Raw genomic sequence first — 19288 nt, 5'->3', positions numbered from 1 at the left:
ACGCTTCGTTAGAAGCCAGTGGCTCTCATAACTGCTTATAACCAATTACTGTTAGCAGTGCATTTCCAATTGACAATGAAGCTTAACTCTAGTGATGGGCACCATCGACTAAAAACTATCGACTAAGTCGATAACCAACGACTACTTTTAGTCAGAGATGGCGTGCAAAATCACTAGCGGTGATTTATCACAGTGATCGCCGAATCACGATCACGGTCGTGATTTAACTTCATTCACAACCGTGATTGCGATTTTTCTATCTTGGGTGAATTTGCTAACTGCGATCGTAAGTCCTTGATCTTTAAACAGAAAAACGTATTCAATATGATTTTACGATAATTACATTACTCTTCGTGTTTGTAAACATCAGTAGCAAAAACAAGAAATTCTAAAAAAATGATTTGCTAGGTAACATGTAGATTATAATTTGTAATCATTAATTTATTCATTAATCTTCATTGTTTTTACTTATTCCTTCACTTTATACGATATAACCCTAATTTTTGTTTTGATGTCGTTAATGTGAAATATACAAATTATGTATCGCGTGTAAAGAACTGTTAGGTTTCTCCACCAATAAGAAACGATCACGGGAAATCACGAATCACTGTGAAAAATCATCGTGATTGGGAACGAACGTGATCGAATCACGAGTGATTCACAAGTAGCAGTTCACGCCATCTCTACATTCAGTCAACTAATTTTTTTAATCGTCGACTACTTTAGTCACTTGAAGCGACTAACTTCAGACGAATAATGTTAGTCGCTTGAAGCGACTACCTTCAGACGAATAATATTAGTCGCTTGAAGCGACTGACTTCAGACGAATAATATTAGTCGCTTGAAGCGACAAACTTCAGATGAATAATATTAGTCGCTTGAAGCGATTACTTTCAGGCGAATAATATTAGTCGCCTGAAGCGATTACTTTCAGGCGACTAATATTAGTCGCTTGAAGCGATTACTTTCAGGCGAGTAATATTAGTCGCTTGAAGCGACTACTTTAGTCGATTAAATTTAATCGCTTCAAGCGACACGCTCGAACTATCGAGCTATTGATCGCTATTGACTGGATCTTGATTATTTTCTTCGCGATGCAAACGAATTGTACTTTTTCCATATATTTTTTTATGCATTACCAAGAACTATGCAAATTATTGCTTATAACCTAATTGATTTTCATAAAAAATTTAGAGCAGTTAATTTTTTAAGTGCCAATTAGTGATGGGCACCATCGACTAAATAAAACTAACGACTAACGACTATTTAGTCGCAACATACTATCGACTATTTAGTCGATAGTTTTTGGTCGACTGAAATTATGCTTTAGTGGTTATGTATAGATTATATCGTCAAATTTTCATGACACCATTGATGTATTTACCTTTTGGGAATTTATTAAGAAAAAATATAAGTGGTAAACAAGTTTTTTTATACAATTACTAATATTCGATTTTTCGTAAACTATTTGATATTGGCACTTAAAAAATTAACTGCTCTACATTTTTTGTGAAATTCAATTAGGTTATAAGCAATAATTTGCACAGTTCTTGGAAAAATTCTTTAAAATCAAATAAGTGTTGTCACAATAGCAGGTATTTAAAATTATGGGATTGTTTAATTTTTTATACATACCAAATTTTATTCGATAGTTAATGTTGTCATTTCTTCTTTCTCCTAGGACAGATATAAATATTGCTATATTAGGAATTGAAAAATAAAATAATATCATCTAAAAAAATATTATACAATTACCTGCTATTTTGACCTGTGTTATTCCATGTTACAATTTCAAAAAATGAGTTGATCTAAATTTTTTGACGATAGACTATTTCTTCTTTCTGACATAATCTGTCCAACTTTGGAAAATATCTGTTCTGATGGAACAGATCTTGCAGGTGTACATAAATATTTTTTATTAATTTTTTTTAGTTCAGGCATTGTGTGGCCATGTGTATTCTAAAATGCAATGGGATCACTTTTAATACTTTCGTAAGGCAGATCTAAATATTGCCTTGTTATATTTGTTGCGGTTTCTAAAGGTGTAGAGCACTGTCTAGTTAGATGGGAAACTTTATCAACAGAAAAATTCCAAAATCCTGCATCCTGATTAAGTGGTTCTTCTTCTTCTGGGTTTGTACGTCTATTCTTATGAATTTGCACGTTGGTTAGTAAATCCTGAAGTTTTGGATGGCGTTTTCAATTCTTCTTATTAATGGCATGATTTTTGAAGCTGTTGAATATTTCTCAGCACACAACTCTAAAGTTACATATTCTATTGGTTTCAATAATGGTATTATGTCTTCTATGATGTCCCATTGTTTTGATGTAAGGATTGTAGGACATCTGGATAGTGATACCACAGTTGCCGATAAGGGACTTCAAGCACTTGAAAAGCAAACGTTGACGAAAAGAAAGGGGCTTTTCCGGACAGAAGAATCGTTCTTCTCAGCTGGCGAGCATCGAAACCTTTTTGTAAAATTATCGATTCAACATTAATAGTTACGACTTATTTATTTGCATTTTTATCGTTTTTTCTTACAATAATATTATTAATATCGATTAATATTACATAATATTAATGTATCAATATTAATAATAAACGTATTAATATTATGTATAATAAACAGTAAAATATAATATATATAAATCTTCGTAAAAGAATTAAAGAACGAATCTTTTATTTTCGTTAGTAATACTAGCCCACCCCTGCTTCCTGTAATGTTTAGAGTTTTAGATGTTTACATTATCAAGTGACAGAGTCGAATTCTGAGATAATACGTTCTAGTTGGTTCGTCTTCTTTCTTAGTAATACTTAAAATTTCTTATTAATATAAAAGAGGCACGAAAGTATTCGTGCACTCTAAGCAATTAAATAAACTTTTTAAAATTAACGATCTGACTTTTTCGGCGAAATTTAAACGATTAGTTTACAAGGTAATGCATAAAAAAATATATGGAAAAATTACAATTCGTTTGCATTGCAAAAAAAATAATCAAGATCCAGTCAATAGCGATCAATAGCTCGATAGTTCCAGCGAGTCGCTTGAAGCGACTAAATTTAATCGACTAAAGTAGTCGCCTGAAAGTAATCGCTTCAAGCGACTAATATTATTCGTTTGAAGGTAGTCGCTTCAAGCGACTAACATTATTCGTCTGAAGTCAGTCGCTTCAAGCGACTAATATTATTCGTCTGAAGGTAGTCGCTTCAAGCGACTAACATTATTCGTCTGAAGTTAGTCGCTTCAAGTGACTAAAGTAGTCGACGATTAAAAAAATTAGTCGACTAAAAGTAGTCGTTGGTTACTATCGACTTAGTCGATAGTTTTTAGTCGATGGTGCCCATCACTAGTGCCAATATTAAATAGCTTACAAAAAATCGAATATTAGTAATTGTTTTAAAAAACTTGTTTACCACTTATATTTTTGAAATTCTATCTATGAACTAATACATTTCCAAAAGTTAAATACACCAATGGTACTGAAAAGTTGATGACATAATCTATACATAACCTATAAAGCAAAATTTCAGTCAACTAAAAACTATCGACTAAATAGTCGATAGTATGTTGCGACTAAATAATCATTAGTTGATAGTTTAATTTAGTCGATGGTGCCCATCACTAGTGTGGAGCAGGCCGGGGAATAAAGGAGAGAAACGGATTGAAGGACGAGAAAGGGAGGTGGGCGTTTCGTCTCGGTGCCACCAGCCAGACTCATCAGTAGGGCTACAGCTGGTGGGACCTTTTTTTTTTAATAAACTTGTTTATTGCAAGAGTAAAGTACATTTAGTTAAAATAGGTAACAACAAACATAGAAGAAAAAAACCAGACAGTTATTGCAATTTCTATCTACTTGTGCACTCGCTGTGCAACTTATCGATAAACATCTTTGGTTAAAGTAACATATAGTATTAATGGCACTTAAAATATAACAGAGTAATAGCGATTAACTCTAATCAGTCTTGAATATTGGAATTCGGGGAAAACATAATTATAAAAACCCCCATCAACAATCTTTGGTGCTCTAATACTTAAGACTAATTTAAAAACTAAGGGACAGAGAGAAATCAAGAGAGAAGAGATAGAAGAGAAAGAGGAAGGAGATTTCAATATATACATTATTTACAACATGATTTAACTTCCCTAGATAGGAAAGTTATCGTCTAATAATTACTCACAGCCCCTTCGAAATATTTAAATACTATTAAGGTCTAAGAGAGCTTAATCTACGCTCTCTAAGCTCAGATATATGTGTGTCGTTGATCGACAACCACCAATACTTTTTAATATTCAGCCGGTGGAAGTCCATGAGATCAATATCAGGTAGCGCAAAAGTGAACTTAAATTTATTCGTATTTATTACAAAATCAGAATGTTGAAACGCAATTCTTTTATTGGCTTTATTTCGTCTCCAATGGTAAATGAGATTAATATTATTTGCGTTTTGAATTAACCCTAGCTTATCACAGTGTATAAAAGCTTGGGGCGATAAGTACCCAATGGTAATTTGGCATTGTGAGACAATGGAATCCAGAACTGATAGAGAGTGAATTATATCATTCTTAATGAATGGTAGTTTGCTAAGATAATCTCTTGTAAGTTTTATTATGAATGAGTCGATTCTCGGAATACCAGCTTTGTTGTAAATCGTCCTGTTATTAACATAATGTTGCCATTTTGAAAGTTGTGACCTATACATTCGAATACAAGCTCTTAAACATTTTCTTTCAAACATTCGTATTTTTTCCATGGTTGTATGGTTACAATTCCACCATATGGGCGCCGCGTAAGTTATTATGGGTCTTATTAATAACATATATAGAATAACTTTAGTTTTGTTGGAAAGGTGTTTATTGTAAAAAATCCTGCAATTGGATTGGAAAGCTATTTTGGCTTTGTCGATTTGTAACTCGATATGTCTATTGCCTCTGAGTAGATAGTCTATATGAATGCCTAGGTATTTCACAACTTTTTTGTGGGGAATGAATACTTTATTATCAGTGCCAGGGCTGGTTGTGCAAATCTGAAAATCTTTACTCCCTGCTTTAGCCCTAGAAGATAAATTACGTAGAAGTTTTCAAAATAAAATGGTTTCACATTTACTAGGATAGAGCCTAAGGTTCCATGCCATATAATATTGGTTAATTTTTTCCACTAGCTCTTCAAGATTATCGCGTACCGTTTTTACCTTGTTACTAGCAGTATAAACAATTAAATCATCCGCAAAAGCTAGCGCATGTGATTTCCCGTTTTCATTGAGATTGAAGAGTCTGGGCAGGTCACTCAAAAGAATATTAAATAGAATGGGTGAATTGACCGTTCCCTGTTGCAGTCCCTCCGTAATTTTAAATTCTTCCGAAGACAAGTTTTCACCATCCCAAGTGAGGAAAGTCTTGTCGTTGATCATGTCCCATATTTGGTATATGAGCCATATGGGGAATTGTTTCCTATTTAGTTTATATAGAAGGCCATTTAACCACACTGAGTCAAAAGGTTTCTCAATGTCTAACAGGGCTGCTCAACAACGTGATCAGGGATTATTTTATTACTATTACAAAATTCAGTTATACTAGACTTTATGATTGCTTCAAAAACTTTGCTACGGCTGGGGGTTAAACTAATAGGGCGGTAACTGGATGGGTCACAGGGATTTTTATTTTTTTTTAAGATTGGGAGAACTTTAGCCCTTTTTCAAGTTATGGGGAAGTAGTGGTGATTCAGTGCATTATTGAAAATTATAGTTAAATCCAATTTCAACTTTCTAGGAAGGTGTTTTAAGAATATGGGGGGTATGTTGTCAAGGCCACTCGATGTTTTATTTGGCAGATTCTTAAGTATGAGATCAACTGTCCGAACGTTGCAAAATGGCTGCGGTTGAGAATCTATCGGGTTAGGGTTACTGGCTGTATTATCTCTATTAAAATGTGTGATTGTGGATACCGCGTCTCTGGACTCCTTAAAATTGGTTTTTATGGTTTCAGCTGTAGCATCTACTAGTTGTTTCAGAGGTGTATTGGAATTGAGGTAACGCGGTGAATTCACTGCTTCGTAATATTTAGGCTCCTATAATATTTAGTTTGTCATGCGGAGCTGTAAACATGTAATTATTTGCTGTCTTATGTGTCTTTGAAAGATCGCACTTACTTCTATTCAAAATATTTGATTCATCGAATTTAACTTGTATATTTTCTATGTGCGTAATCTGTTTAGGTAGAAAAATTGCATTGATTTTGGGGAAAAAAGCCTCATGATTACTGTAGTCTATTTTTTTGATTTTGTTATTCCAATATTTGTCTGTAGCTATTTTCAGTTTCGACCGTATAGCCTTATTGGTGTCTTTAAGATCTTCCTTAGCAATTATCGATATAGTTCTAGACGATAACGGATCAGATATATGGAGGTCGTGCAACAGAGAAACGAGATAACTTTTAATCTTTAAGAGTTTTCGGATATTGTGATTTAAGTATCTATGAATGCTATTGCCCGCTTTAAACTTAGGAACAGAATTAATTATTGATGAGTTCAAGATTGCTGTTTATTTCGGGGATAGTTAAATTGCGGTCATTTGGGATAGTATTGTTACAATCTCTTGCTAACTTTCTGGTAAATTGTCGCCAGTTTGTGGCTTTGAAATTATAGCGAACATGTTCCGGGACTGGGTTCCAGAGAGGCATATTGCTGTTTGAGAGCTCAAATATTACAGATATTACCGCATGGTCATTATCGTACGGATGATTCTTAGCTTTCCCATTTGATGTATTCATTAATTTAAGCCTTGCATCTACTAGGTAAATATCCAAAAATGAATTTGATGGCTTAAAAGAGGGCTCCGAAGATGTAATTATCCTTAGTTTGAAAGTAATTCCATAGTTATCTTCCCATTGCCTCATGTACCTACCTCGTTGGTTATCAACCCTATCACCCCAAGCTGTTCGCCTTGCATTAATATCACCTGCTATAATATAATAGTTATTTTCCTCATGTAGTTTTAGCTTGTTGAAAAGGTTATGCAGTTCACAAGAGAAAAGTTTTCTATTATCAAACTTAGCATAAATGCTTACTAAAAATAGGTTTCTATTATTATTTAAAACTATTTTAACTATAGTGAACTCAAGAATTTCGTTTACCGCAGAAGATGGGTGTGAAATTCTCTCAAACGGTATATCCCTCTTAATAATAATTGCCGTACCTCCTCCTTGAGTAGCGTTGGGCCTGTCAGTTCTTAAAATGTGATAATCTTTGAAGGATACCTTATATCTTACATTGAGTTTGGTCTCAGATAACAAAAAGACGTCATGGTTGTGAGCTTGTATAAATTGTTGCAACTCTAATCTTCTGGCATTAGATATAATAGAATTGACGTTGATAGCCACCACTTTAATTTGGTTTTCCAGATTTATGTTATGGTCCATTCTAGCTGGTGAAAAGCGTATTTAAAATATATTTAATTTTACTTGTTGTTAGCGCTCGTCGCTAACACAGGTTTATGGCACGGTCAGGGATTCTTAAAATTGATTGGAAACCCTCGGAAGGAAACGTGTCCCTGACATTTGGCAACCAAATGTGCAGGAGACCCACCTTGGAAGGGTCCGCATGACCATCGACGTTCCATAAAACCCAGACGTCGGGACGGTACCTTTGCGCGGGGACTTAACGGTTTCTCGGAACCGCGTGAGGACAGTGGAACCGACGGGAAAATCCGCGATGTTGCCGAACTGCCGTCCACCCCCATTGTCAGAGGGTTGCGACAACCTCCTCCTTTAAAGTATCGCGCCAAGGACGCATGGAGGGGATGCACGGGCCCAGCAAGCCTTTTTCCGGACAGTTTGTTGAGACAGTTAGTCAGGACAGAGTCAAGCGAACAGTCACTCAGGACAGTCGCACAGAGTCAAGCGAACAGTCACTCAGGACAGTCGCACCTATTGATAGAATCTTAGAACTATCCAACAATCAGGTTGGAGATCGAAGTGAACAGTTAGGTTCATTGTTGTATTTATTTAAGAGCATTCAGGCTCTTTCTGTAAATACCGTTAATAAATATAGTTCAGTTATTAGTCCCAACATTGGGTGGTCCTTCGAGTTTTACTAAGACGGCACCTCAGTGCAAATACCCGCGATCTCGACCAAAACAAGTGTCGTGATCCTAACACTTGTGTTTGAAGCTATCTGTGCTGCCAACGACTGGATCTGGTTCGAGAAGATTGAAGCTATTTGGTTCTTAAATTCTTGTATCCATTTTGGAGGTTCCGAAGACTGATAATTGTTATCCATTTGGGGCTCGTTCTTGGATGTAGAGGGAATGTTGAGGTGGTCATCTCTCTTCTCAATTGGAGGGGTATAGCTGGAGGGGAGAACTTCCTGAGTTCTAGAAGTCGCCTGGGCATAAGAAATATTCTCTCTAACTGTATTGGCTAGTTTCATAATCTTGTTTATCGTGGCCCGTTGTTGATTATTATTATATACTTTTTTTTGCTCTAATGCAAATTTAATAAATTGACAGCCCTTATACGAGGTTGGGTGACCTGACTGGTTACAGTTTGCACACTTTAATGTTTCTCTATTATCCTTAGCAGTGATAGGGCATTTTCCAGGTTCATGTGACTGCGCGCACTTGACACATCTGAAGTTCAGCGAACAGTTTTTGCTCGCATGTCCCAATCTCTGGCAATTTTTACATTGGAAAATGGTCTGTCGCTTAAGATGCTCCCACCTAACCCGTTGGTAAGCCAGAGTCCTGATTTTAAATAATTCAGCTGTTCTACTCTCCGCAGAAACTTGAATAATATAGTGAAATTTGTCGAGATCAGTCTTACTAAAATTAAACTTACTTAATTTAGTAATTCTTAGGTTAGGAATTTTTAGTTCTTCTATTTCTGTTTTAATCTCATCCGTGCTAAAATTTCCCTTGGTTCCCTTTATAAGCAGAGATTTCGGTTTAATATGCTTGGGAGTAAACGTGTAATGCTGAATTTTTTGTTCTTTCAGCTTATTTATTACTAATTGGTGATATTCAAATTGATTAATATATATGGTGTGATTTTCCTTGTTAACTTCTTTAACCGAAAATGCTGATTTGGGAATATGCGTCGCTATAATACTATTTATTATCGTCAGAATATCTGAATTAACAGTATAAATTGGTGGAGGTTTTGCAACTTTGCTAGCATTTCTGGTCGTCTTATCTGAATCTATTACATTTTCTTCCAGCTCCATCTCATCGTTATCAGAGAGGATACTATACAGGGTGTCCCAAAGATGTCCTCCGACCCGGAAATGTGGCACTCGGGGGGTGAATTGGAACAACTTTTTCCTTAGCAAAAATTTAAACTGAGGCTTCGTTTACGAGATATTAACGAAAAACCGCGACCAATCAGAGCGCGAGTTTGCCAGCCGAGTTCCCGCGCTAGCGGTGGCTACGCGCTACGCTTGTACTACGAAACTCCGAACAAGTAGGTCACCATGCATCGCAGGAAACCGCGTATAATAAACAAGACGTAACAAATAAAATCATACTTTTTATCCTCTGTTGTTTGTTATTTAAAGAGATTAGTGAATGATACGTAAATGTAGGCAAATTATGTGTAACGTAAAAAGACGAATGCACATTTACATTTTTGTAAATTCCTTTGTACGAATTTGTAAATTTCCTTTTCAAATAACGTGTGAACGAAAAGGTAATGTAACAAAGAATAAACGAGAAGTGATTGTAGTTCGGTGAAATTAATAAAACAATAATGACCAATAAACTGAATAGAACTCACCCTTACGGAAATTCACCTGCAGCGTAGAAACCTGCGTCAGTAGGTCAGTGTACCGATCCTGGGCATCGACGGACCAAACGGTTTATGGCAGGGTATGGCCCAGTTCGCAGGTGATCGCAGGTATACCTCACCAGCCGAAGTTAAGGGTTGTAACGTCAAGTGCGTCCTGGTTATTCCACAGAATACGTACTCGCTTCACTGCACGACCACTAACACTGATCACCCGACACAATCACTTAATGTATTTTTAATCCAACGTGTTGTTACTACGTTAGGAAAATTCGTGGCCTCGGAAAGGGCCGATTGTTTTCAATTTTTCAGATGTTTTACGTAACCAAACACTTGCACAGCAACACCTGCATATCCGTTATTGTGTACGTACCACCATAACATTGCGTAATACTCCCGTGAACTGAACATCTCTAATAGATTTTGTGTACCATTGAAGACAGCGGTGCGTCCCGGTTCAGGTAAAAGAATCGGGCGCTCCACTATTACAGTCGACTGATGGTATCGCTAACGCTCCAGACTATTTCAATAGATTAAAAGCTATATCAAAGTGTCAATAATTTACCGAAAAGAGTTCAACGAATACGGTAGTGTTTTTTTTGGATTTATCTGCAGCGCGCACTGTCAGGAGTCGTCGAAAGATTGTTTAAAGAAAGGGATTATTCTGGAATTCAATGATATAGATACATTCAATATCAAAACAAACAATATTGCAAATTGTACGGTTTTTATATTTTTTAATAAATTCCGAGATATTTGACGGAATACTAAAAAAAGAAAGGCCGAAGAAATTGAGCCATAAAGAACCGAAAATTCCACTCCGGCCTCTACAAGGGTGGTCGGCCAGGGCCTCTTCATTCCTTTTTTTTTTTCATTCTTTCATTGGCGGAGTCGAAGGCCCGGCACGCGCGTTACAATGTTGTATCGCCCCATGAAGAAAGCAGGGATTGAATGAAACCGTGAATTTTTATAATGTACTTTTATAAAATCTGTTCGTCAAATAAATTCTCATCAAATAAAAAAATTATTTGTCATGCGTCTTATAAAGATTACCAGAATATCTTTATTCGACGCATGACAAGTAATTTGTTTATCTTTTATTCGTTATTTGAAATTTTTATTTAAATAAAAATTTACCCATCTCTGGTATCAGAGGTGGGCAACTGATCGTTCACGAGTATCGCGCGGCTGGAATTTCTTCTTTCGATGATCGTGAGCAAACAGTTGCCCACTACCGATATAAATGTACGAATATAATTATAAGATCTAATTTTTATTTTACTGTTTCAAATAAAAAAAATGATAAAAAGAATCATGTATAGCGACCGTCGCGGTGGACGGCGCGGCGGCCGGCAGCCGCCTCATATATGTCAATAATTATTTTCATTAAAATAAAACATTTTTGATAATATGAAGATCGTACTTTTTTTCAAATCCTTCAAGTCCTTCTTTCCTTATCCCTGTGCACATATATACAAGAAAGTCGAAAAATCGTTGTTAGTTCAAAGTCTATTTCCGCTGGTCGACAAATGAAAAGATTGAGGGAGCGTTTGCGATTAATTGTATTCTTTTGCATCTTTTTATGAAATATATGTGTAAGTATATAACATCTGCATTAATTAGGTCAATAAATGATAAATAACTATTGTTTCTCGGGAATGCCATTTCAAGTATTTCGTATGTAATAAAAAAAATTAGCATCATTGCAAGTACAAATAGAAAAGGTTTATCGTTGTACACATTAGTACGTAAGTATTGCTTCATTCTTGAATCTCTTTCAGTCGCACCATTCTGTTCCTATGTTCGGCGAGAGTCGAAATCTCGCCACGAGCCGTAGGTATTCCATCGTTCTCCTGATGGGCAGAATTGTCGAATGGCAACAGCGTAACAAAATAATTGATACTGTAGCGTGGATGCGAAGGGACTAGGAAGAAATGAATACACGTGGTTGGCGTTGCGACTTGTTGTATTCTCCGACACCACACGACTGACTCTGTGTCGGCGCCGAGAGTGCCTCGGGTTGATATCCCTAGGGCATCTCGCGTCCGAGCATCGGTTGGCAGCACTGTTGCCGCTTGGGCCACCTGGCGTGTCCCTAGGGAGTTACCATGCTCCCTACACCACCCCCCCCCCGCCAGTGACGACGGGCGAGGCGCGAGACCATTTACACGGTGTAACAAAACAAGAAAACTTTTTGAAAAATATATGCCTCTGCTATGTACAACTTAAATTCTAAATAACGCTTATAATTAGGACTAGACTACAGGAACTTTGGTATCTTACGCTGTATATCACCGTGCGCTTACATACTACCATCTCTCTCGGTAATGCCCACTGCGAAGACTGGTTTGAGCCTGTCCTTACTCACGCTCACTTCGCGCTGTCCTATTTTAATAACAAAATTCTTACTACTACGGCTTACAACTAAGAAAGGTCCCTCATACGGCGGTTGTAGCGGTTTCTTCACCGCGTCGCGACGAACGAACACGTGCGACGCCGTGTCGAGCTCCTTGAAAACGAACACTCGTTTGTGTCCGTGGTGTGCTCTCGGGGCTGGCTTCAACTCCCTCATGCGGTTCCGCAGCTGCTCCACGAAGACGGACACCTCCGTCTGATCGTCGCCCGCAATTAGGTCGCCGGGCAGACGCAGAGCCTCGCCAAAAACCATCTCCGCGGGCGTTGTCCCGCTATCCTCCTTGACGGCTGCTCGAATACCGTGCAGGACCGCCGGGAGGGTCTCCGACCAGCTTTCTTCCTGGCGGCACATGATCGCAGCCTTCAGCTGCCGATGGAGGCGTTCGACGGCCCCGTTGGCCTGTGGGTGGTAGGCGGATGTCCTGTGATGCTCCGCTCCCAACGCTCTCGCCCAGGATTTAAACAATGCCGATTCAAATTGTCGACCCTGGTCGGTGGTCACCCTGAGGGGTACGCCGTACCGCGCAATCCAGCCCGCGAACAGTGTTCGCGCGACGGTCTCCGCGGTGATGTCCTGGATTGGGAAGACCTCCGGCCATCTGGAGAAACGGTCCACGACGGTTAAACAATGCGTGTACCCTCTAGAGTACGGCAGCGGTCCAACGATGTCCACGTGTATGTGGTCGAAACGCGCAGTTGGAGTCACGAACTCCCCGACCGGCGTCGACACGTGCCGTGTAATTTTGGCTCGTTGACACTGCAGGCAACACTTTGCCCAGGTTCGGCAGTCCTTCTTGACCGACGGCCAGACAAAGCGCTGGGTGATTAATTTCACCGTTGCCTTGGGTCCGGCGTGCGCCAGGTTGTGCAGGCTGTCGAACACGGCCTTCCGGAAATCCGGTGGTATCAGTGGTCGAGCGTGGCCAGCAGAAATGTCGCAAAACACGTCCACGTCGGGCTGCAGGAGACGGACGTTCTTGATGACCAGACCCCTGGGATCTGCGATCAACCGACGAAGCTCGTCATCTGCCTTCTGTGCCTCGGCGAGCGCCTGGTAGTCCACCGGCGCGACTATCTCTTCGATTGCGTGACAGGGCGTCAGCGGTGGAGTTGTCCTTGCCCTTGACGTGCCGTATGTCCGACGAAAACTGTGCGATGTAATTCAGGTACCTAAACTGAATCGGCGTACACTTCTCGGACTTCTGTTGTAGGGCGAAGGTAAGCGGCTTGTGATCCGTAAATATGGTAAACGCTCTCCCCTCGACGGCGTACCGAAAATATTTGACCGCCGAGTACATCGCCAGCAGCTCCCGGTCGTAGGCGCTGTACTTCTGCTGGGCCGCATTGAGCTTCTTCGAGAAGAAGGCTAGGGGCTCCCACGCGTCGTCCCAGGATTGCTGCAGTACCGCTCCCACCGCGACGTTCGAGGCATCCACCATCATGGCCAGCTTGGCCCTGGATGACGGGTGTGCCAGCGTAGCTGCGTTAGCCAGTGCCGTCTTCGTCTTTTCAAAGGACACCTCGGCCTTGAGTGTCCAGTCGACCACGTCCTTCTTGCTTCCAGTTTTCAAGCAGCTTACCAGTGGAGCCTGGATCCTCGCTGCGCCCGGTATGCACCGTCGGTAAAATTTCATCATACCGAGGAACCTGCTGAGCTCTGCCTGGTTTACCGGCCGAGGGTATCCGGCGATTGCCTCTACTTTATCGGCCAAAGGGCGGATCCCTTCCTTGCGGACCGCGAAACCGAGGAAGGACAATCCCGGCACACTGAACTCGCACTTCGCCAAGTTTATGATCACTCCGAACTTCTCGAAACTCTGAAACAGCTGTTCGAGGTGCTTCACGTGTTGCTCCTTTGAGTCCGACGCTACTAATAAATCGTCTATGTATACATACACATTGTCCAAACCGCACACGACTTCGTCCATGAAACGTTGGAAGCTCTGCGCGGCGTTCCGCAGACCAAACGTCATGACCGGGAATTCATACAATCCGAACGGTGTCGTGATCGCGGTTTTGTGCACGTCCTCCTCCGCGACCGGAATTTGGTGGTATGCCCGCACCAAATCGATCTTGGAGAACACAGTTTTCCCGTACAGGTTTTGCGCGAAATCCTGTATGTGCGGCACCGGGTACGCGTCGGGTACGGTTCTCGCGTTCAACGCCCGATAATCGCCGCACGGACGCCACTCGCTGTTTTTCTTCGGCACCAGGTGCAACGGCGATGCCCATGCACTCATGGACGGTCGAGCGATCCCCAGCTGCATCATGTACTCGAATTCCCGCCTCGCTGCCTTCAGTCGGTCTGTAGTCAGGTGTCGCGGTTTCTGCGAAACAGGAGGGCCGGGTGTCGTGAGGATATGGTGTTTCACGTTGTGCTTGACCGCGCCACCGCACGCCGCGGGTCGCGTGATGCACTCGTACCGCTTGAGCAGAGCATAGACAGCGCCATCTGCCACCGGCGCCACGCACTGAGCCGACTCGACCCCGCCCGTCGGCAATGTTCCAGGCACTGAAAGTCCGGTGACCTTGTCGATCAGTCGGCGCTCCTGAACGTCGGGCAGGAGGCCGAATCGCGCGAGGAAATCCGCACCGATAATCGGTCGCTCAATGTCTGCAATGATAAACGTCCACGGGAATGCCCGGCGTAACCTTAAATCTACGCTTATCACTATCTGTCCATACGTGCTGATAAACGACCCGTTTGCCGCCGTTAGCAGAAAAGTCGAATTCGACCGCGCACCACTCACTAACCGTCGCGGGTACACGCTTACCTTAGCCCCGGTGTCGACCAGGTATTGGGTTCTTGTTGTCGCGTCGGTCACGAAAAGGCGACGTATCTGTTGACCAGGGCCGCTTGTCGCCATCAGCGGCTCTGTTTGCCGTTTCCCGGTGTGTAAGAGCACGGCTGGGTGCATTTGCTGGCCTTGTCGTTGAAGCGCCAGTGGTACCAACAGACGCCTTTCGGGCGTTCCTGTGACCGCGCTCTGGATTGCCTACGATACCGACCGCCGGATGAACTTCGCCGCCTGTGGCGCCCTCTGCCTTCCAACTTGGTCGTCACCAATGCCGCGATCTGTTCCACGAGGGCGTTGATGTCGCCGATCGCTGCTACGTTGTTTGCCGACGCCGTTGGGTGGACCTGCGCCGGCGCGACCTCGCCGATCCTGTCCGCCAAAACCGCCACTTTTTCTAGCTCGACGCCATCTTGTGTGGCCAGCACCGACTGCATGGAAACCGGCAATCTGCTCGTCCAAAGGGTCCGGATGAAATCTTCCGGCACATCGTTGCCCGCGAGGCTCCTCATGTGCCGCAAGAATTGCGACGGCGTCCTGTCTCCTCGTTCCTCGTGTTCGAGGAGTTGCTTGATCTTCCTTTGCTTGGAAGTGGACAGCCGCGCGATCAGCTCGTCCTTAAGCCTCGTGTATTGGTTCTCCGCTGGCGGGTTCAGGAGGATGTCCTCCACCTCTTGCTCGGATTTGGGGTCGAGTTGCGCCACAACGTGATGGAACTTCGTGGTCTCCTGCGTTATCCCGCGCAAGGCGAACTGGGCGTCCATCTGGGAAAACCATAACGCTAACAACTAAATTGTGTGATATTTGACAAAATGTGACTTGAGCAGCCATCTTGTGTGCTTCATCGGCGTCTGTCACAATCGCACAATTTCTAAAATTCTAATTCTTTCAATTAAAATGTGTTTATTGGTGTTTATACGGACCAGTAGTAGTAGTAGGTACAAACGGTCTCCCGGGAGGGGGGAAGTGCGATTTCCCCCCCAAGGCCCAGCCGTGGCTTATGGCGCCGGTGGCTATCACACAGCCCCCGCCACGTTAGCAGGGGGGCTGCCGTGGGCATTACCCGGGGCTATTATTTCCCCCAGTTTTCCAACCCGACCAACTTTTTTAGGCCCGGGCCACATGGAGGCGAGGAAGTACTCGCCGGGGGGCGCAGAGTCACTAGGATCGTCCCTTCCCTACCTAAGTGAATTATCTATGGAATATGGTCGTCGGGGCAACCGATCCTTTGTCTCCAAAAGTGAGTACCGGCTCACTCTTTGCTTCACCCTCAAACCGAGTCTGTACCAGGGGTGGAATCATCGTGCTTGCGTACATTCCATCATCGAGAGAGAGCTGTGTCGCCTGTTTCAACCCCCTATCGTACTACCTGCCTATGTCCCGAATATTTCAGGAGCCCCCCCTCCTCTGATACCCCTTACAAATTCACCACCCCCCTCAAGGACAAGGAGAGAGTCCCGGAACTCCGATAGAGATACATGGGGAGGCCGTTCTAGCCGACCTCAAGGAGAGACGTGGTCGGGTTCGGCGATCACCTCCCCTGGGAGCCGCGGCGGACCATAAATGAATCCACCGCCAATATGAATCTATTCTAAAATCTGTAGCGGGGTATGTGATTTTACAAGAATGGAAAACGAGGTAGAGTAGGTCGCGCCCTCCCCTCACCCTAGATTTTGCAAGGAACGCGACGCGAACGGTAGCCCACCGGACTTCGCCGAAGTTTCTCCGAAGAGGAAACATCAGTTTCATCAGGGACCAGCATCCGCGTTCTGGGTTCGCGAATCTCGCCCCTCCCTAATGGTCGACGCCCTCTCTCTCCGGCGTACCACGGATCGTTGCAGCGTGTGCCAGGCGCCTTCGTGACCCATCGACATATGTGTTCCAGGGTCACGAATGTTTACCGGCACTTGGGGCCTATTTTCGGTAATGCCATACCTTACGTCCGGCGCCTCGTTCGTGAGAACTGCCTTCCGGAATACGATGATCGCGGGGCTCGTTGGGCCGTGGTCCCGCAAAGACATGCTCTTCATGCTTCCGGGACTCGGTTCGCCAGTATACGCCCCGCTGTCCGGAATCGCATTCGGGCCCGTACGCGTTTTAATCTACTCAAGGCGGCACGTCCAGGCCCCCGAAGGGTTTAATACCTGGAACGGCCATCGCCCCCCTTCCCTCGGGCCCGAATGAGCGCTCCTGGCGTTTTTATCTCTTACCTCCGTATCGGTAGTATCTTGACGAAGATCCTCCCGGTCCAGTCTGTGACCACGCGTCCTTGGCCGCTGTCCCGTATGCTACTCGGCATCGGTGTCCTTTGCCCACGGAACGTCACCACGGGCTGGTGTTTGAATGTGCGCTCGGTGTACGCAAACCCGTGTCGACGTCCGCGATCAGACTCCCCGATGCCTATCTACAACTAGTTCGAGAACGAAGGGGGAATTCAGGCCTATGTGTCCCGTCCTTGAACACATATATCTGCCCACCCCCTCCACGGACGGTCTTCGGGTTCCGGGCCCTCGCCACCCCCGGACTACTTCCCGGAACCCACCCGGTCCGTTGTTCTCCGCGGATCCTGTGTCTGTCACTGCGATCCCCCCACGCGGGGGTTACTGGTTTTTTATCCCAGTTTTCCCGTCGTCCTGGGACCACAGCGGGGATTGAGAGGCAAAAATACGGCTGGAGTCGACAGGGTTCCCCATCTATCTTTTCCCCCGTGTTGCCTCTTCACGAGTGGTCTTCGGGAAGCACGTCGGCAGACTTACGCCTCCTGTCTGCTTTTACCCTCCCAACTCGTATCCCGACACCCCGCCCGTACGGGTCGGATCCGCGTTTCTACCCTCTTCCTGCCGGGAAACCTGACGCATCCTGTCTCGTCACCCTCGTGAGTTCTCGGTGGGTGAAACCGGGTACCCTCACGGGTTCAGGGGGGGACTGAGAGAGAGCTTTGTGTCTGGACAAGAGCCACCGATACCTCCTGTCCTGCACCCTCCCTCTTCACGTAAGGTCCTCATGGATCGAGCTTCGGGACAAACACTAGTCCCACTCTTTCCATTCCCGTTACGTATCCCTGTTGTGCTTTTCTCAGGCTCCCTTGGGTCGCTAAAATTCCGGCTAAAACGCGTGTACTTGGGTAATTATGGCTTACCCCTTCTCCAGCACCATCCCTCCTTGTTCGGCCGCTTCCTTTTCCCCCGTCCTTCTTCTTCTTTCTCCTGCAGTCGGTATCCTCCCTCCGCTTGCCTTCGGTCTAGTGGTTATCTTGAAATCGGCCAACAACGTCCATGATGATCTTTCGTAGCCTTATTTTCGATGATCGATCCATGACGATCCTCTCCAGCTGCCTCCATCCCCATTCGATGTCCCTAGTACAGATAACCCCCTGCTTGTAATCTTATTCAACAAAAGGTCACCCTCTCTTTCGCATCCCCTCAGGAGTCGATTCTCCCGACGGGATCCCAGGCGGCACCACGTGGAGGCGAGAGGGTGTGATTTTCGGGGCTTCCAGATTTCTCCGAGCAACGACAACATGTTTTATTATTCTCGGATCCATCTGGACATCCTTCCACCATCCCGGGGTAGAAGAATCCCCTAAATCTGCCGCCCTTATACGGACCAGACCACCCTGTAGGGAAGTCTACCCGTGAGTTCTATACCAGTGAAAAGTGCATTTGTGCTATTGTCGAGGCAGAAGTTGGATTCTACGAAATCGAATGTCTCTCTCGTGCATCGCGTATACATACACGGTCCCCGTTGATTGTGTGAGCGCACGGACACAGCACACGGGCCACGGAGTCTCCCCCCTTAATATTAAGGAAAAGGAATATAGGAAAAGAGGAAAGGGGGGAAAACTCATTTATATACATTATTTACAAAAATACACATAAAACTTCACTACACAGTGGAGTTTTTTTTTTTTTCTAATCTAACTGATAGCCCCCTATATGAAATTTAAAAATTACTAAGTATTTAGAGAAATTGCTTTGCGATCCCTAAGATCTGCTATGTGTGTGTCATTGATAGATAACCACCAATATTTTTTAAAATGTAATCTGCGGAAATCCATAAAATCAACCACAGGTATTATGAAAGAGAACTTAAAGTTATTACTATCTAGATTAAAGTCTGAGTGTCGGAACGCTATTCTTTTATTAGCTTTGTTCCTTCTCCAATGGTAAATGAGATTTATATTACAACCATTTTGAATTAATCCTAATTTATCACAGTGAATGAAAGCTTGAGGTGATAGATATCCGTTAGATAATTGTCTTTGTGAAACAATGGGGTCAGGTATTGAGAGATCATATATGACGTT

This window comes from Dufourea novaeangliae, unplaced genomic scaffold (assembly GCF_001272555.1).
Source record: "Dufourea novaeangliae isolate 0120121106 unplaced genomic scaffold, ASM127255v1 scaffold58, whole genome shotgun sequence".
Classification (NCBI taxonomy): domain Eukaryota; kingdom Metazoa; phylum Arthropoda; class Insecta; order Hymenoptera; family Halictidae; genus Dufourea; species Dufourea novaeangliae.
This window is presented reverse-complemented; position numbering follows the sequence as displayed.